Source organism: Arachis ipaensis, chromosome B2 (genome assembly GCF_059453495.1).
Source record: "Arachis ipaensis isolate K30076 ecotype BB chromosome B2, ASM5945349v1, whole genome shotgun sequence".
NCBI lineage: Eukaryota > Viridiplantae > Streptophyta > Magnoliopsida > Fabales > Fabaceae > Arachis > Arachis ipaensis.
This window is the reverse complement of record NC_142437.1, coordinates 61,683,359-61,702,520: the sequence shown is the minus strand read 5'-3', so window position 1 is coordinate 61,702,520 and position 19,162 is coordinate 61,683,359. Positions and strand designations below refer to the sequence as shown.

General features: G+C 37.9%; 1 non-coding gene across 1 annotated transcript; it reads left to right on the top strand.

Moving 5' to 3' along the window:
• The first annotated feature begins 883 nt into the window (after positions 1 to 883).
• Positions 884 to 991, top strand: LOC148574088 (small nucleolar RNA R71). The gene has a single exon (XR_015906272.1). It is a non-coding gene; the product is annotated as a small nucleolar RNA R71 (small nucleolar RNA).
• The last annotated feature ends 18,171 nt before the right edge of the window (positions 992 to 19,162 follow it).

The following is a 19,162-nucleotide window of genomic DNA, read 5'->3' as shown; positions in this document are numbered from 1 at the left end:
GAGCCTCAGATTCCCATGGTTCCTCATTAGGGAACTCCATGGAGGTCAGTGGACGTCCATTGAGGTCTTCCTCAGTGGAGATCATTGCTTCTTCCTCCTCTCCATTTTTGGCCATGTGAGATGTGGTTATGGCCTTGCACTTTCTTTTTGGATTCTCTTCTGTATTGCTTGGGAGGGTACTAGGAGGGAGTTCAGTAATTTTCTTACTCAGCTGACCTACTTGTGCCTCCAAATTTCTAATGGAAGACCTTGTTTCAGTCATGAAACTTTGAGTGGTTTTGATTAGATCAGAGACTACAGTTGCTAAGTCAGAGTGGCTCTACTTAGAATTCTCTGTCTGTTGCTGAGAAGATGATGGAAAAGGATTGCTATTGCTAAACCTGTTTCTTCCACCATTATTGTTGTTGATACCTTGTTGAGGTCTCTGTTGATCTTTCCATGAGAGATTTGGATAATTTCTCCATGAAGGATTATAGGTGTTTCCATAGGGTTCTCCTATGTAATTCACCTCTTCCACTGCTGGGTTCTCAGGATCATAAGGTTCTTCTTCAGAGGAAGCTTCCTTAGTACTGCCTGTTTCTGCTTGCATTCAAGACAGACTCTGAGAAATCATATTGACTTGTTGGGTCAATATTTTATTCTGAGCCAGTATGGCATTCAGAGTATCAATCTCAAGAACTCATTTCTTCTGATTTGTCCCATTATTCACAGGGTTCCTTTCAGAAGTGTACATGAATTGGTTATTTGCAACCATCTTAATGAGTTCCTGAGCTTCTACAGGCATCTTCTTCAGATGAAGAGATCCTCCAGCAGAGCTATCCAATGACATCTTGGATAGTTCAGACAGACCATCATAGAAGATACCTATGATGCTCCATTCAGAAAGCATGTCAGAAGGACATCTTCTGATCAATTGCTTGTATCTTTCCCAAGCTTCATAGAGGGATTCTCCTTCCTTTTGTCTGAAGGTTTGGACTTCCACTCTAAGCTTGCTCAATTTTTGAGGTGGAAAGAACTTTGCTAAGAAGGCATTGACTAGCTTTTTCCAAGAGTTTAGGCTTTCTTTAGGTTGTGAATCCAACCATGTCCTAGCTCTGTCTCTTACAGCAAAAGGAAAAAGCATAAGTCTGTAGACTTCAGGGTCAACCCCATTGGTCTTGACAGTGTCACAGATTTGCAAGAATTCAGCTAAGAACTGATGAGGATCTTCCAATGGAAGTCCATGAAACTTGCAATTCTGTTGCATTAGAGAAACTAATTGAGGCTTAAGCTCAAATTTGTTTGCTCCAATGGTAGGGATTGAGATGCTTCTCCCATAGAAGTCGGGAGTAGGTGCAGTAAAGTCACCAAGCACCTTCCTTGCATTGTTGGCATTGTTGTTTTCGGCTGCCATGGTTTCTTCTTCCTTGAAAAGCTCTGTTAGGCCCTCTAAAGAGAGATGTTCTTTAGCTTCTCTTAGCTTTCTCTTCAAGGTCCTTTCAAGTTCAGGATCAGCTTGAACAAGTATGCATTTATCTTTGTTCCTGCTCATATGAAAGAGAAGAGAACAAGAAAGTAGGGAATCACAGTATAGAGATTCCTTGAGGTGTCAGAGGAAAAGAAGAATAGAAGGAGGAGGTAAATAGAAGAGAATTCGAACATATAAAGAAGGAGGGAGTTTGAATTGCACCTTGAGGAAGAGTGTTAGTCCTTTAAATAGAAGGATGTGAGAAGAGGGGAAGAATTTTCGAAAATAGAGTAAAAGATTTTGAAATAATTAAAAGAAATTTTGAAAAATTGATTGATGATTTTCGAAAACTAAAATTGGGAAAGAAATTAAGTAATTTTTGAAAAAGATTTTGAAATTAGAAATCAAAAAGATATGATTGATAGTTAATTTTGAAAAAGATGTGATTGAGAAGATATGATTGAGAAGATATGATTGAAGATCAATTTAAAAAGAGAAAGTTTTAAAATCAAAGTTGATTACTTGACTAACAAGAAATTAAAAGATATGATTCTTAAAATTTAAAATTTGATCCTTTCTTAATAGGCAAGTAACAACTTGAAAATTTTGAAGTAAATCTTTAATTATAACAAGGATTTTCGAAAATAATAAAAAATGGAAAGAAATTGATTTTGAAGAGATATGATTGAAAAGATATGATTTGAAAAAGATTTGATTTTGAAAAATTATGAAGATTTGAAAAAAATTTGAATTAAAAATAAAATCTTCCCTCTTGTGTCATCCTAGCGTTAAACGCCCAGAATGGCATCCATTCTGGCATTTAACGCCCAAAATCCTACCTTTTTGGGCGTTAAACGCCCAACCAGGTACCCTGGCTGGCGTTTAAACGCCAGTTTTCCTTCTTCATTGGGCATTTTGAACGCCCAGCTTTTTCTGTTTGATTCCTCTGCTGAATGTTCTGAATCTTCAATTCTCTGTATTATTGACTTGAAAAGATACAATTTTGAAAATATTTTTGAATTTTTAATGATGAGAAATAATTAAAAATGCAACTAAGATCAAACAAACAATGCATGCAAGACACCAAACTTAGAAGTTTGTATACTAAGGACTATAACAAATTGAAAATGCATGTAAGAAACAACTAAACTCACAAAACAAGAGAATTTAAAGATCAGAGCAATGAAATTATCAAGAACAACTTGAAGATTAATGAAGAACATATTGCATGTTTTTGAAAAATGCAAGAAGAATGCAATTGACACCAAACTTAAAAATTGACACTAGACTCAAACAAGAAACATAAAATATTTTTTATTTTTATGATTTTATAAATTTTTTTGTGATTTTCGAAACTTATATGGAAAAGAAAATAACGATAATCAAAACTTTTAATAAGAATTCCAGGAATCATGCAATGTTAGTCTAAAGCTTCAGTCTAAAAAGATTAGACATGGTTGGCCAAGCTTCAGCAGAACATTACATTCAGCAGCTAAATTGATGAGAATCAATCAGCTTTTGTGATGATAAGAGCATCACCTTGAAACTCTAGAATTCATTCTTAAAAATTCTGAAAAATAAAAAGAAAAGTACCTAATCTAAGCAACAAGATGAACCATCAGTTGTCCAAACTCGAACAATCCCCGGCAACGGTGCCAAAAACTTGGTGCACGAAATTGTGATCATCAACAATGGCGCCAAAGGACTTGGAGCTCTTAAACATGGATCACACTTTGTCACAATTCCTCACAACTAACTAGCAAGTGCAATGGGTCGTCCAAGTAATACCTTACGTGAGTAAGGGTCGATCCCACATAGATTGTCGGCTTGAAGCAAGCTATGGTCATCTTGTAAATCTCAGTCAAGCAGATTCAAATGGTGATGGAGGATTGATAATTAAAATATGAATAAAACATAAAATAAAGATAGAGATACTTATGTAATTCTTTGGTTGGAATTTCAGATAAGCGTATGAAGATGCTTTGTTTCTCCTGAGCCTCTGTTTTCCTATTGCCTTCTTCCAATCATTCATACTCCTTTCCATGGCAAGCTTTATGTTGGGCATCACCGTTGTCAATGGCTACTTCCCGTCCTCTCAGTGAAAATGTTCCAAATGCGCTGTCACCGCACGGCTAATCATCTGTCGGTTCTCGATCATGTTGGAATAGTATCCATTGATCCTTTTGCGTCTGTCACACACCCAACAATCGCGAGTTTGAAGCTCGTCACAGTCATCCCTTCCCAGATCCTACTCAGAATACCACAGATAAGGTTTAGATGTTCCGTATCTCAGGAATGGCCGCCAATAATTCTAGCCTATACCACGAAGGTTCCAATCTTAGATTAGAAACCCAAGAGATACGCATTCAAGCCATTGCTAGTAGAACAGAGGTGGTTGTCAGGCACATGTTCATAGGTGAGAATGATGATGAGTGTCACGGATCATCACATTCATCAAGTTGAAGAACGAATGAATATCTTGGAGAAGAAATAGACTTGAGTTGAATAGAAAAACAATAGTACTTTGTATTAATTCATGAAGAACAGCAGAGCTCCACACCTTAATCTATGGTGTGTAGAAACTCCACCGTTGAAAATACATAAGTGATAATAGTGTAAGCATGGCCGAATGGCCAGCCTCCAAGGTCTAGGGACTAGACATCCAAAGATGAAAATACAATAGTATAAGGTCCTATTTATAGAGAACTAGTAGCCTAGGGTTTACAGAAATCAGTAATTAATGCAGAAATCTTCTTCCGGGCCCACTTGGTGTGTGCTTGGGCTGAGCATTGAAGCTTCCTTGTGTAGAGACTTTTCTTGGAGTTAAACGCCAGCTTTTGTGCCAGTTTGGGCGTTTAACTCCAGCTTTTGTGCCAATTTTGGAGTTAAACGCCAGAATTCTTGAGCTGACTTGGAACGCCTGTTTGGGCCATCAAATCTCGAGCAAAGTATGGACTATTATATATTGCTGGAAAGCCCAGGATGTCTACTTTCCAACGCAATTGAGAGCGCGCCGATTGGGCTTCTGTAGCTCCAGAAAATCCACTGAGTGCAGGGAGGTCAGAATCCAACAGCATCTGCAGTCCTTTTTCAGCCTCTGAATCAGATTTTAGCTGAGGTCCCTCAATTTCAGCCAGAAAATATCTGAGATCCAAGAAAAACACGAAAACTCATAGTAAAGTCCAGAAAAGTGAATTTTAAATAAAAACTAATAAAAATATAATAAAAACTAATTAAAATATACTAAAAACATACTAAAAACAATGCCAAAAAGCGTATAAATTATCCGCTCATCACAAGCAAAATTCACATTTCTAGACTTTACTATGAGTTTGTGTGTTTTTCTATGATTTCAGGTATTTTCTGGCTGAAATTGAGGGACCTGAGCAAAAATCTGATCCAGAGGCTGAAAAAGGAGTGCAGATGCTGTTGGATTCTGACCTCCCTGCACTCGAAATGGATTTTCTGGAGCTACAGAAATGCAATCGGTGCTCTCTCAATTGCGTTGGAAAGTAGAAATCCTGGGCTTTCCAACAATATATAATAGTCCATACTTTGCTCGAGTTTTGATAACGCAAACTGGTGTTTGAACGCCCACTTTCTACCCTATTCTGGCGTTAAACGCCAGAACTGGCATAAAACCTGGAGTTAAACGCCCAAACTGGCACCAAAGCTGGCGTTTAACTCCAAGAAGAGTCTCTACACATGAAAGCTTCAATTCTCAGCCCAATCACACACCAAGTGGGCCCCGGAAGTGGATTTCTGCACTATCTGCACTTAGTTACTCATTTTCTGTAAACCCTAGTGACTAGTTTAGTATAAAAACTACTTTTAGTGATTTATTTCACATATTTAGATCATTTTGGAATCTATCTTTTCATATTTGATCACGTTTTGGGGGCTGGCCATTCGGCCATGCCTGGACCATTATCACTTATGTATTTTCAACAGTGGAGTTTCTACACCACATAGATTAAGGTGTGGAGCTCTGCTGTTCCTCATGAATTAATAAAAAGTACTATTATTTTTCTATTCAACTCAAGCTTATTCTTATTCTAAGATATTCATTCACACACAAGAACATGATGAATGTGATGATCAAGTGACACTCATCACCATTCTCGCTTATGAACGCGTGCCTGACAAACACTTCCGTTCTACATGAAAACAAGCTTGAATGCATATCTCTTGGATTCCTGGTCCATGCGTTTGATTGTCTCTCCTGACAACAGAGCCTTCAATTCCTTGAGATCAGAGTCTTCGTGGTATAAGCTAGAATCAATTGGCAGCATTCTTGAGATCCGGAAAGTCTAAACCTTGTCTGTGGTATTCCGAGTAGGATCTGGGATGGGATGACTGTGACGAGCTTCAAACTCGTGAGTGTTGGGCATAGTGACAGACGCAAAATGATCAATGGATCCTATTCCAACATGAGTGAGAACCGACAGATGATTAGCCGTGCGATGACAGCGCATTTAGACCATTTTCACTGAGAGGACGGACGGTAGCCATTGACAACAGTGATCCCCCAAAATACAGCTTACCATGGAAAGGAGTATGAATGATTGAATGAAGACAGTAGGAAAGCAGAGATTCAGAAGAAACAAGCATCTCCATACGCTTATCTAAAATCCCACCAATGAATTACATAAGTATTTCTATCTTATTTTGTATTTTGTTTATATTTTAATTATCAAAAACTCATAATCATTTGAATCTGCTTGACTGAGATTTACAAGATGACCATAGCTTGCTTCAAGCCGACAATCTCCGTGGGATCGACCCTTACTCACGTAAGGTATTACTTGGATGACCCAGTACACTTGCTGGTCAGTTACACGGAATTGTGAAAAAGTCTTGAGATCACGTTCTCCCACACCATGTTTTTGGCGCCGTTGCCGGGGATTGTTCGAGTTTGGACAACTGACGGTTCATCTTGTTGCTCAGATTAGGTAATTTTACTTTATTTTTAAAGCTTTTTATTTTCAAAAAATATAAATAAATTATTCTATGTCTTCAGAATTTTTAAGAACGAATTCTAGAGTTTTATGATGATCTTTTGAAGTCTGGCTGGCTATGAAGCCATGTCTAATCTTTTGGACTGAGGTTTCAACTTATCATCACAAGATCTTGTTGATTTCTATCAATCTTGTTGTTGAATGTAATGATCTGCTGAAACTTGGCTGGCCATTGGCCATGTCTAGTCTTTTGGACCGAAGCTTTCATGTAAAGCTTGGCTGGCTATTAAGCCATGTCTAAAATTTTGGACCGAAACTTTAGACTAACATTGCATGATTCCTGAAATTCTTATTAAAAATTTTGTATCTTTCCATTTTCTTTTTCCCAAATAATTTTCGAAAAATCCAAAAAATAATAATAATAATAATAATAATAATAATAATAATAATAATAATAATAATAATAATAATAATAATAATAATAATAATAATAATAATAATAATAATAATAATAAAATCATAAAAACCAAAAAAACTTTGTGTTTCATCTTTGAGTAGAGTGTCAAATTTTAAGTTTGGTGTCAATTGCATATTTTTAATTTTCATTAAAATTTTCGAAAACTCATGCATGTGTTCTTCATAATCTTCAAGTTGTTCTTGTTGATTTTCCATATTTGATCTTTGCATTTTCTTATTTTGTGTCTTTTCTTGTTTTTCATATGCATTTTCAATTTGTTAGTGTCTAAACATTGAAAATTTCTAAGTTTGGTGTCTTGCATGTGTTTCTTTTCTTAAAAATTTTCAAAAACATGTTCTTGATGTTTATCTTGACATTTAAAGTGTTCTTGGTGTTCATCTTGAGATTCAAAGTGTTCTTGCATATTTTTCTTGTTTTGATTCATAATTTTCATGTTTTGAGTCATTTGTTTTTTTCTCTTTCTTCATTGAAAATTTAAAAATAAAAAAAAATATCTTTCCCTTATTCTTCTCATAAATTTCGAATATTTGAGTTGACTTAGTCAAAAATTTTTAAAAACTTAGTTGTTTCTTATGAGTCAAGTCAAATTTTCAATTTAAAAATCCTATCTTTTCAAAACCTTTTCAAAAATCAAATCTTTTTCATTTTTCTTTCATTTTTTTTCGAAATTTTAAAAATTGATTTTCAAAATCTTTTTCTTATTTTTATCTCATATTTTCCAAAATCTTTACTAACAATTAATGTGATTGATTCAAAATTTTAAGTTATTACTTGCCTATTAAGAAAGGTTCAATCTTTAATTTTAGAATCATATCTTTTTGTTTCTTGTTAGTCAAGTAATCAACTTTAATTTCAAAAATCAAATCTTTTAAATTTCTTTTTCAAATCTTTTTCAAAATAAATTTCAATCATATCTTTTTCAAAACTTAATTTCAAAATCTTTTCTAACTTCTTATCTTTTCAAAATTGATTTTCAAATCTTTTTCAATTAACTACTCGACTTTTTGTTTGACGCCAAAAATTTTTATCTTTTTTTAAAACTATCTAACTACTTTTCTCTCTCTGATTTTCGAAAATCACTAACCACTTTTTCAAAAATCTTTTTAATTAAATAATTTAATTAGTTTTCAAATTTTATTTTGTTTCTCTTTTTAATTTCTGGATTATAACTGATTTTTTAAATAAAAACAAAAATATTTTCCTTCTCTTTTTAATTATTTTTGAAAACCCTCCCTCTCATCTCTCTCTATTTATTTATTTATCTACTAACCCTCCTTTTCTACTCATAATTTGAACCCTCTCTTCTTCTCTGTGTTCGAATTTTTCTCTTCTCATTCTTCTATTCTTCTCTTCTTCTACTCACATAAAGGAATCTCTATACTGTGACATAGAGGATTCCATATTTTCTTTGTTCTCTTCTCTTTTATATGAGCAGGAACAAGGATAAAGGCATTCTTGTTGAAGCTGATCCTGAACCTGAAAGGACTCTTAAGAGGAAACTAAGAGAAGCTATAGCACAATACTCTGAAGAGGACCTAACTGAAATTTTCGAAATAGAGAAAACAGCTATGGCCGAAACCAACAACAACAATGCAAGGAAGGTGCTTGGTGATTTTACTACACCAACTTCCAATTTCTATGGAAGAAGCATCTCAATTTCTGCCATTGGAGCAAAAAACTTTGAGCTTAAGCCTCAATTAATTTCTCTAATGCAACAGAATTGCAAGTTTTATGGACTTCCATTGGAAGTTCCTCATCAGTTCTTAGCTGAATTCTTGCAAATCTGTGACACTGTCAAGACCAATGGAGTTGATCCCAAGGTCTACAGGCTTATGCTTTTTCCTTTTGCTGTAAGAGACAGAGCTAGAACATGGTTGGATTCACAACCTAAGGAAATCCTAAACTCTTGGGAAAAACTAGTCAGTACTTTCCTGGCCAAATTCTTTCCACCTCAAAAGATGAGCAAGCTTAGAGTGGAAATCCAAACCTTCAGACAGAAGAAAGGTGAGTCTCTCTATGAAGCTTGGAAAAGATATAAGCAAATGATCCAAAGGTGTCTTACTGACATGCTTCCAGAATAGAGCATCATATGTATATTCTATGATGGTCTGTCTGAGTTGTCAAAAATGTCATTGGACCATTCTGTAGGAGGATCTCTTCATCTGAAACCCCCTGTAGAAGCTCAGAAACTCATTGAAATGGTTGCAAATAACCAGTTCATATACACCTCTAAGAGGAGTCTTGGGAACAATGGGACGCCTCAAAAGAAGGGAGTTCTTGAAATTGATACTCTGAATGCCATATTGGCTCAGAACAAAATATTGACTCAGCAAGTCAATATGATTTCTCAGAGTCTGAATGGATTGCAAGCTGCATCCAACAGTACTAAAGAAGCATCTTCTGAAGAAGAAGCTTATGATCCTGAGAACCCTGCAATGGCAGAGGTGAATTACATAGGAAAACCCTATGGAAACACCTATAATTTTTCATGGAGAAATCATCCAAATTTCTCATGGAAGCACCAACAGAAGCCTCAACAAGACTTCAATAATAATAGTGAAAGAAATAGGTTTAGCAATAGCAAGCCTTTTCCATCATCTTCTCAGCAACAGACAGAGAATTCTGAACAGAGCAATTCTGGCCTGGCAACCATTGTCTCTGATCTATCCAAGACCACACTAAGTTTCATGAATGAAACAAGGTCCTCCATTAAAAATTTGGAGGCACAGGTGGGTCAGCTGAGTAAGAATATTACTAAAACTCCTCCCAGTACTCTCCCAAGCAATATAAAAGAAATCCCAAGAGAGAGTGCAAGGCCATAACCTTGACCAACATGGCGGAACCTGGAGAGAGTGAGGAGGACGTGAGTCCCAGTGAAAAAAGCCTCATGGGATATCCTCTGGACAGAAAGGAGTTTCCCTTTGAGGAACCAAAGGAATCTGAGGCTCATACAGAGACCATAGAGATTCCATTGAACTTCCTTCTGCCATTCATGAGCTCTGATGAATATTCTTCCTCTGAAGAGGATGAAGACATCACTGAAGAGCAAGTTACTAAATATCTAGGAGCAATCATGAAGCTGAATGCCAAGTTATTTGGTACTGAGACTTGGGAGGATGAACCCCCTTGTTCACCAATGAACTGAATGCATTAATGAGGCAGACATTACCTCAGAAGAAACCAGATCCCGGAAAATTCTTCATACCTTGTACCATAGGCACCATGACCTTTGAGAAGGCTCTATGTGACCTGGGGTCAGGGATAAACCTCATGCCACTCTTTGTAATGGAGAACCTGGGAATCTTTGAGGTACAAGCTGCAAGAATCTCACTAGAAATGGCAGACAAATTAATGAAACAGGCTTATGGACTAGTAGAGGACGTGCTAGTGAAGGTTGAAGACCTTTACACCCCTGCTAATTTCATAATCCTAGACACTGGGAAGGATGAGGATGAATCCATCATCCTTGGCAGACCCTTCCTAGCCACAGTAAAAGCTATGATTGATGTTAACAAAGGAGAGTTGGTCCGTAAGTTGAATGAGGATTACCTTGTATTCAAGGCTCAAGGTTCTCCTTCTGTAACTACGGAGAGGAAGCATGAAAAGCTTCTCTCAATATAGAGTCAAACAAAACCCCCACATTCAAACTCTAAGTTTGGTGTTGAGAGGCCCCAACCCTGCTCTGATTATCTGTGAGGCTCCATGAGAGCTCACTGTCAAGCTATTGACATTAAAGAAGCGCTTATTGGGAGGCAACCCAATGTTATTTAATTATATCTATTTATTTTCCATTGTTATTTTATGTTTTCTTTAGGTTGATGATCATGTGAAGTCACAAAAACAACTGAAAAATCAAAAACAGAATGAAAAACAGCATTAAAAATAGCTCACCCTGGAGGAAAAGCTTACTGGCATTTAAACGCCAGAAATGGGCACCAGACTGGCGTTTAACGCCAGAAATAGGCACCAGATTGGCGTTTAACGCCAGAACAGGGCACCAAGTTGGCGTTAAACGCCAAGAAAGGGAGAAAAGCTGGCGTTAAACGCTAGAAACAAGCAGCAATCTGGCGTTTAACGCCAGAATTACACTCTAAGGGCGTCTTGCACGCCTAAATGGAGCAGGGATGTTAAAGTCTTTGACCCCTCAGGATCTATGGGCCCCACAGGATCCCCACCTACCCCACCTCTTCTTCTCTCCTCTTCACACCTTTTCATAACACTCTTCCCCCAATACCCTTCACCTATCAAATCTTACCCTCTTCCCCAAATATCCTTCACCAATCACCTCATTCACTTTTCCCCAAAACACCACCTACCTTCAAATTCAATCACCTCATTCACACATCACAAACACCTTATACCCCCTTGGCCGAACTCACCCTCACCCTCCATCTCTTTCATTTTCTTCTTCTTCTCCTTCATTCTTTCTTCTTTGCTCGAGGACGAGCAAACACTTTAAGTTTGGCGTGGTAAAAGCATTGCTTTTTGTTTTTCCATAACCATTTATGGCACCTAAGGCCGGAGAAACCTCTAGAAAGAGGAAAGGGAAGGCAAAAGCTTCCACCTCCGAGTCATGAGAGATGGAGAGATTCATCTCAAAGGTCCATCAAGACCACTTCTATGATGTTGTGGCCAAGAAAAAGGTGATCCCTGAGGTCCCTTTCAAGCTCAAAAGGAGTGAGTATCCGGAGATTCGACATGAGATTAGAAGAAGAGGATGGGAAGTTCTCTCCAATCCTATTCAACAAGTTGGAATCTTAATGGTTCAAGAGTTCTATGCAAATGTATGGATCACTAGGAACCATGATCAAAGTATGAACCCGAATCCAAAGAATCGGCTTACAATAGTTCGGGGGAAATACTTAGATTTCAGTCCGGAAAATGTAAGGTTGGCGTTCAACTTGCCAATGATGCAAGAAAATGCACGCCCCTATACTAGAAGGGTCAACTTTGATCAAAGGTTGGACCAAGTCCTCATGGACATATGTGTGGAAGGAGCTCAATGGAAAAGTGACTCAAGAGGCAAATCGGTTCAATTGAGAATACTGGACCTTAAGCCTGTAGCTAGGGGATGGTTAGAGTTCATCCAACGCTCTATCATTCCTACTAGCAACTGATCCGAAGTAACTGTGGATCGGGCCATCATGATCCATAGTATCATGATTGGGGAGGAAGTGGAAGTTCATGAGATTATACCTCAAGAACTCTACAAGGTGGCTGACAAGTCCTCCACTTTAGCAATGTTAGCCTTTCCTCACCTCATTTGTCACTTCTGCAATTCGGCTGGGATTGTCATAGAGGGAGACATCCTCATTGAAGAGGACAAGCCCATCACTAAAAAGAGGATGGAGCAAACAAGAGAGCCCACTCATGGACCTCAACAAGAGCATGAGGAAATTCCTCATCATGAAATCCCTGAGATGCCTCAAGGGATGCACCCCCCTCCACAAAATTATTGGGAGCAAATTAACACCTCCCTAGGAGAATTAAGTTCCAACATGGGACAACTAAGGGTGGAGCACTAAGAGCACTCCATCATTCTCCATGAGATTAGAGAAGATCAAAGAGCTATGAGGGAGGAGCAACAAAGGCAAGGAAGAGACATAGAGGAGCTCAAGAGCACCATTGGTTCTTCAAGAGGAAGAAGACACCACCCTCACTAAGGTGGACCCGTTCCTTAATCTCCTTGTCTATTTTTTTTTTTTTCTCTCTGTTTTTGTTCTCTATGCTTTATGTTTATTTATGTTTGTGTTTTTATTACATGATCATTAGTGTCTAGTGTCTATGCCTTAAAGCTATGAATGTCTTATGAATCCATCACCTTTCTTAAGTAAAAAAATTGTTCTAAATGCAAAAGAACAAGAAGTACATGAATTTTGAATTCATTTTTGAGATTAGTTTAATTATTTTGATGTGGTGACAATACTTTCTGCTTTCTGAATGAATGCTTGAACAGTGCATATTTTTGAATTTGTTGTTTATGAATGTTAAAATTGTTGGCTCTTGAAAGAATAATGAAAAAAGAGAAATGTTATTAATAATCTGAAAAATCATAAAATTGATTCTTGAAGCAAGAAAAAGCAGTGAAAAACAAGGCTTGCGAAAAAAAATAAAGAAAAAGAAAAAGCAAGCAGATAAAGCCAATAGCCCTTTAAACCAAAAGGCAAGGGTAAAATAAAAAGGATCCAAGGCTTTGAGCATTAATGGATAGGAGGGCCCATAGGAATAAAATCATGGCCTAAGCGGCTAAACCAAGCTGTCCCTAACCATGTGCTTGTGGCGTGAAGGTGTCAAGTGAAAAGTCGTGGTCCAAAGAAAAAAGAGTGTACTTAAGAACCCTGGACACCTCTAATTAGGGACTCTAGCAAAGCTGAGTCACAATCTGAAAAGGTTCACCCAGTCATGTGTCTGTGGCATTTATGTATCCGGTGGTAATACTGGAAAACAAAGTGCTTAGGGCCACGGCCAAGACTCATAAAGTAGCTGTGTTCAAGAATCAACATACTGAACTAGGAGAATCAATAATACTATCTAAATTCTGAGTTCCTATAGATGCCAATCATTCCAAACATCAAAGGATAAAGTGAGATGCCAAAACTGTTCAGAAGAAAAAAGCTAATAGTCCCGCTCATCTAATTAAGACTGATCTTCACAGATGTTTTCGGAATTTATTGTATATTCTCTTTTTTTTATCCTATTTTGTTTTTAGTTGCTTGGGGACAAGCAACAATTTAAGTTTGGTGTTGTGATGAGCGGATAATTTATACGCTTTTTGGCATTGTTTTTAGGTAGTTTTTAGTAGGATCTAGCTACTTTTTAGTGCATTTTCATTAGTTTTCAAGCAAAGTTCACATCTCTGGACTTTACTATGAGTTTGTGTATTTTTCTATGATTTCAGGTATTTTCTGGCTGAAATTGAGGGACCTGAGCAAAAATCTGATTCAAAGGCTAAAAAAGGACTGCAGAAATGAATTTTCTGGAGCTACAGAAACCCAATTGGCGCGCTCTCAATTGCGTTAGAAAGTAGACATCCTGGGCTTTCCAGGAATATATAATAGTCCACACTTTGCCTGAGTTTTGATAACACAAACTGGCGTTTGAACGCCCACTTTCTACGCTATTCTGGCGTTAAACGCCAGAACTAGCATAAAAGCTGGAGTTAAACGCCCAAACTGGCACCAAAGCTGGCGTTTAACTCCAAGAAGAGTCTCTACACGTGAAAGCTTCAATGCTCAGCCCAAGCACACACCAAGTGGGCCCTGAAAGTGGATTTCTGCACTATCTGCACTTAGTTACTCATTGTCTCTCCTGACAACAGAGCCTTCAATTCCTTGAGATCAGAGTCTTCGTGGTATAAGCTAGAATCAATTGGCAGCATTCTTGAGATCTAGAAAGTCTAAACCTTGTCTGTGGTATTCCGAGTAGGATCTGGGATGGGATGACTGTGACCAGCTTCAAACTCGCGAGTGTTGGGCGTAGTGACAGACGCAAAAGGATCAATGGATCCTATTCCAACATGAGTGAGAACCGACAGATGATTAGCCGTACGGTGACAGTGCATTTGGACCATTTTCACTGAGAGGATGGATGGTAGCCATTGACAACGGTGATCCCCCAACATACAGCTTGCCATGGAAAGGAGTATGAATGATTGAATAAAGACAGTAGGAAAGCAGAGATTTAAAAGCAACAAGCATCTCCATATGCTTATCTGAAATCCCACCAATGAATTACATAAGTATTTCTATCTTATTTTATATTTTATTTATATTTTAATTATCAAAACCTCATAATCATTTGAATCTGCCTGACTGAGATTTACAAGATGACCATAGCTTGCTTTAAGCCGACAATCTCCGTGGGATCGACCCTTACTCACGTAAGGTATTACTTGGACGACCCAGTGCACTTGCTGGTCAGTTACATGGAATTGTGAAGAAGTCTTGAGATCACATTCTCCCACACCAAGTTTTTGGCGCTATAGCCAGGGAATGAATAATCACGATTTCGCGTACCACGTCCGCGCCAGGTGCGCGCACGCGCGGGTTGGTGCTCTGTTTTTCAAAATTTTTCCAAGTTCTTGCACCAACCAAGCATTTCAAACCTCCAAATAGCTACCCAAACACCATAAAACTTTATTTAGCCTACTAAACTACCAATTATACTCAACAAACTCAACAAAACATGAAATTAAACTAATTACCAATATGTACAAAAGGGAAATGAAAAGAATTTATCATGGTGGAGTGTCTCCCACTAGCACTTTTGTTTATTGTCCTTAAGTTGGACTTATGGGGAGCTCCTCTTAAGGTGGCTTGTGCTTGAATTCATCCTTGAATTCCCACCATTGTTTGCATCTCCAAAAAGCTTTAGTCTTCAAAGATGATAACTCCAAGCCTTGATGGAGTTCTACACAGGCCATGGACTCCCAAATTTGATTCTCCTTGTGCGATCCAGGATCCCACACTTTATTTTGACACCCATCTTCAAATTGATCATCATGATTCTAATTGGGTGGCATGACCTTAGAATTCTCAATTAAGCATCCAAACATTCTCCTAGACCCATGCAATTTGGTTCTACACCAACCATTGCCATTCAACTTCGAGCATGCAACTATTATGAGCTTAGAGTGATGTTTTCAACCACTATACAACTCTCTTCTACTCTTAACTCCACAAAGAGCTCTAAGTTGACCATCATTTTCAATCAAACCATATTCAAGTTGAGAAAGTAAAGCTTAGGGATAAGAATTTTACCCACTTGAATGTTGTGTTGGATGATGGTGACTTAGGAAGGGGGACCTCCCCATACTTAGCCAATGCGAGGTCTACGCCCTTGTGCTCCTTCTTGGCTACCTCCACCTCCTTGCAAGCTTCTTCAACTTCAATTTCTTGCTCACCAACTTCTTCTATACACCCTTCATTGCTCAAACCATGTGTTGGAGGTTGTACACGGTCCTCCTTGTCATCAATTTCACAACACAATAAAGGAGATTCATCAATTCCAAAAGACTCATTAGTTAGTGTGGAATTATCTTCAATAATGGAGCTTGCTTCTTGCTCAACCTCCTCCTCTTGGTGGCTTCCTTCCAATTCAATCTTTTTTTCATTGCTTACCGAGGGTATGGGAGGTGAGGTGTCTTATTCTTTAATCTCCATGTCAAGCCCAATGGGAGAGAATTCAATTGTACATAAGAATTCCTTAATGATTTAATCCATCTCTTGATCAACCTCTTCAAAGTTTTCAATCATGATATGCTTTGGAGGTTGTACACTCTCCTCAACATCAATGTCAAGCTTCTTGAAAGAGGGCTCTCTAATGCTACATTTCCATGGACTTCCAACATCTCCTAGGTTTTCAACCACTCCTTCCGGCTCAATTATCTCAACTTCCTTCCCCTTGTGGCAATTCTTGCTTCAACTCCTCTTCTTTACCTTGAATCTCTAAACTCACTCCCTCATTATGCTCTTTGATTGCTTCTCCACATTTAACAATGGGAGAGCCTTTGTCATATAGGCTTAGGCGGGATGAGACTATATTGCTAACGGCTTCCGCTAGGATAGCCATCTTGGCTCCTAGCTCTTTAAACTCCTTTTCCATCCCCTCTTGTTGCCTTTGGAGTTAAGAGTCAAGATCTCTTAGTTCTAGCGTGAGGACTTTATCGGGGGACGGTAGTGGAAGAGAGGGTTCATTATTTGAGGGGAAGGCATTATAGTTGGAAGGTGGTTCATTTTGGTAAGGGTATGGAGTTGGTGTATATTGAGGTGGTTCTTGAGAGTAGTTGTGTTGGAATTGTGGTGGTTCTATGTATAGTTCATATAGCTCATAAGGTGGTTGGTATGGTGGATAAAGATTATGGCCATATGGAGGTGTTTGGTGGTATGGGGCTTGGAAGTAAGGTGGTGCAAAATTATGTTGAGGAAGTGGTTCATAGGCATATAGTGGTGGTTGTTGACAATCACAATAAGGGTCACCACATCCATTAGATTGATATGCATTAGAATTAGGAGTATACCCATAAGAATTCGGAGATTGTTGTTGCCAAGAAGGTTGATCAATCCCTTGAGGCTCTCCCATCTTTGATTGTTCCATCCTTGATGCATGTTATCATTGTAGCTTCCATTTCCTACAACATAGTTTGAGCAAAACTCATAGCCAAAGTGAGGATGAGAATTCATGATAGAAAATAAAAACAAAGGCTACAAAGAATAAGCAACAAGTCCTAAGCCTAACAAAAACTGAAAAACAAACAAAAGGCAAACATATTCACATATTCACAATAGCCAATAATGTAACACCATTACAACTCCCCAGCAACGGTGCCATTTTGATGCTCAGTTTCTTGTACGGTTTAGAATTTCACAATTGAAATCTCGTTGCAAGTATAGTTCTAAACCAACAAAGAATCTTCACATGCAAAAATTTGGTTGTCACAAATAACAAATCCCAAACAAGAATTAACCGAAGTATTTAAACTCTGGGTCGTCTCACAAGGAATTGCAATGAAGTGATCAATTATTGGCTATGAAGGAACAAGGGGGTTTGATTTTTAATTGGCAAGAAAAATAAATGACAAGAAGGTAAAATGACAAGAACTAATAAAAGAAATGGAAAGAACTCTTGGCTAAGACATAGGTAATTGAGATCACCATCCTTGTCAACAAACCATATATTGATAATTATGAGAGGCCAACCTATTAAGTCTACCTCCAAAAGCTTTAAGTACGTAATATCTACTCCTAAGCTTGAGGTACGTCAAATAGGCTTGATCACATCAACTCATAAGTCTCAACCTATCTACTAATTAGATTAGTAGTGGGTTAGTGTCAATGGATATCAAATTGATCACCAAGGGTTCTCAAATCACCAAATCATTGAGACCCAATAACTCAAGGTCACTCAAATCCGTTAGCCTAGGCCAAGAGTAAAGAAAACTACTAAAAACTAAAGGAAACATTCTATCAAACACCTAGTATGCAATAAAAGTAAACATCATAAAATGCAAGAATTAAAAGAACCCATAACTAACATAAGCAAGAAATCAACAATAACAATCAAGATCAACATAAAAGAAATATGGAAACATAAAATTGCATTAAAGAAAATTAAGATCTAACAATTGTTCATAAACATAAAAGAGAGCAACATAAGAAATTAACAAGAGAAACTAAGAAGATTAAGACAATAGAACACTAAAATATCAAGAGAGTTGAAATCAAAACAAGAATTAAAAGAGAAATTTGAGAGTGATTATCCTAACTTTACCCGAATTTCTATCCTAAATCTAGAGAGAGGAGAGAGCCTCTCTCTCTAGAATTCTACCCTAAAACATGATGAAAACTAAACTATGACTACTTTGTTCATTCTCCCTTCAATCCTTGGGTTTAATAGCATCAGAAATGAGTTGGATTGGGGGTGTACGAAATTGTGATCATCAACAATGGCGCCAAAGACTTGATGCTCTCAAACGTGAATCACACTTTGTCACAACTTCGCACAACTAACCAGCAAGTGCACTGGGTCATCCAAGTAATAAATCTTACGTGAGTAAGGGTCGACCCCACGGAGATTGTCGGCTTGAAGCAAGCTATAGTCACCTTGTAAATCTCAGTCAAGCGGATTCAAATGGTTATGGTGAATTGATAATAAAAATATAAATAAAATATAAACTAGGATAGAGATACTTATGTAATTCATTGGTGAGAATTTCAGATAAGTGTATAGAGATGCTTTCGTTCCTTCTGAACCTCTGCTTTCCTGCTGTCTTCATCCAATCATTCCTACTCCCTTCCATGGCAAACTTAGGAAGGGCATCACCGTTGTCAATGGCTATATGCCGTCCTCTCAGTGAAAATGGTCCAAAATGCACTGTCACCGCACGGATATTCATCTGTCGGTTCTCGATCATACTGGAATAGGATTCAGTCATCCTTTTGCATCTGTCACTACGCCCAGCACTCGCCAGTTTGAAGCTCGTCACAGCCATCCCTTCCCAGATCCTACTCAGAATACCACAGACAAGGTTTAGACTTTCCGGATCTCAAGAATAGCCGCCAATAATTCTAGCCTATACCACGAAGACTCTGATCTCATGGAATAGAAGGCTCGGTTGTTAGGCGAGGCAACCATGCGTCATGAACCAGAAGGCTAAGAGATATGCACTTAAGCGATTGCAAGTAGAACGGAGGTGGTTGTCAAGCACACGTTCATAGGTGAGAATGATGATGAGTGTCACGGATCATTACCTTCCTCAGGTTGAAGAACAAGTGTATATCT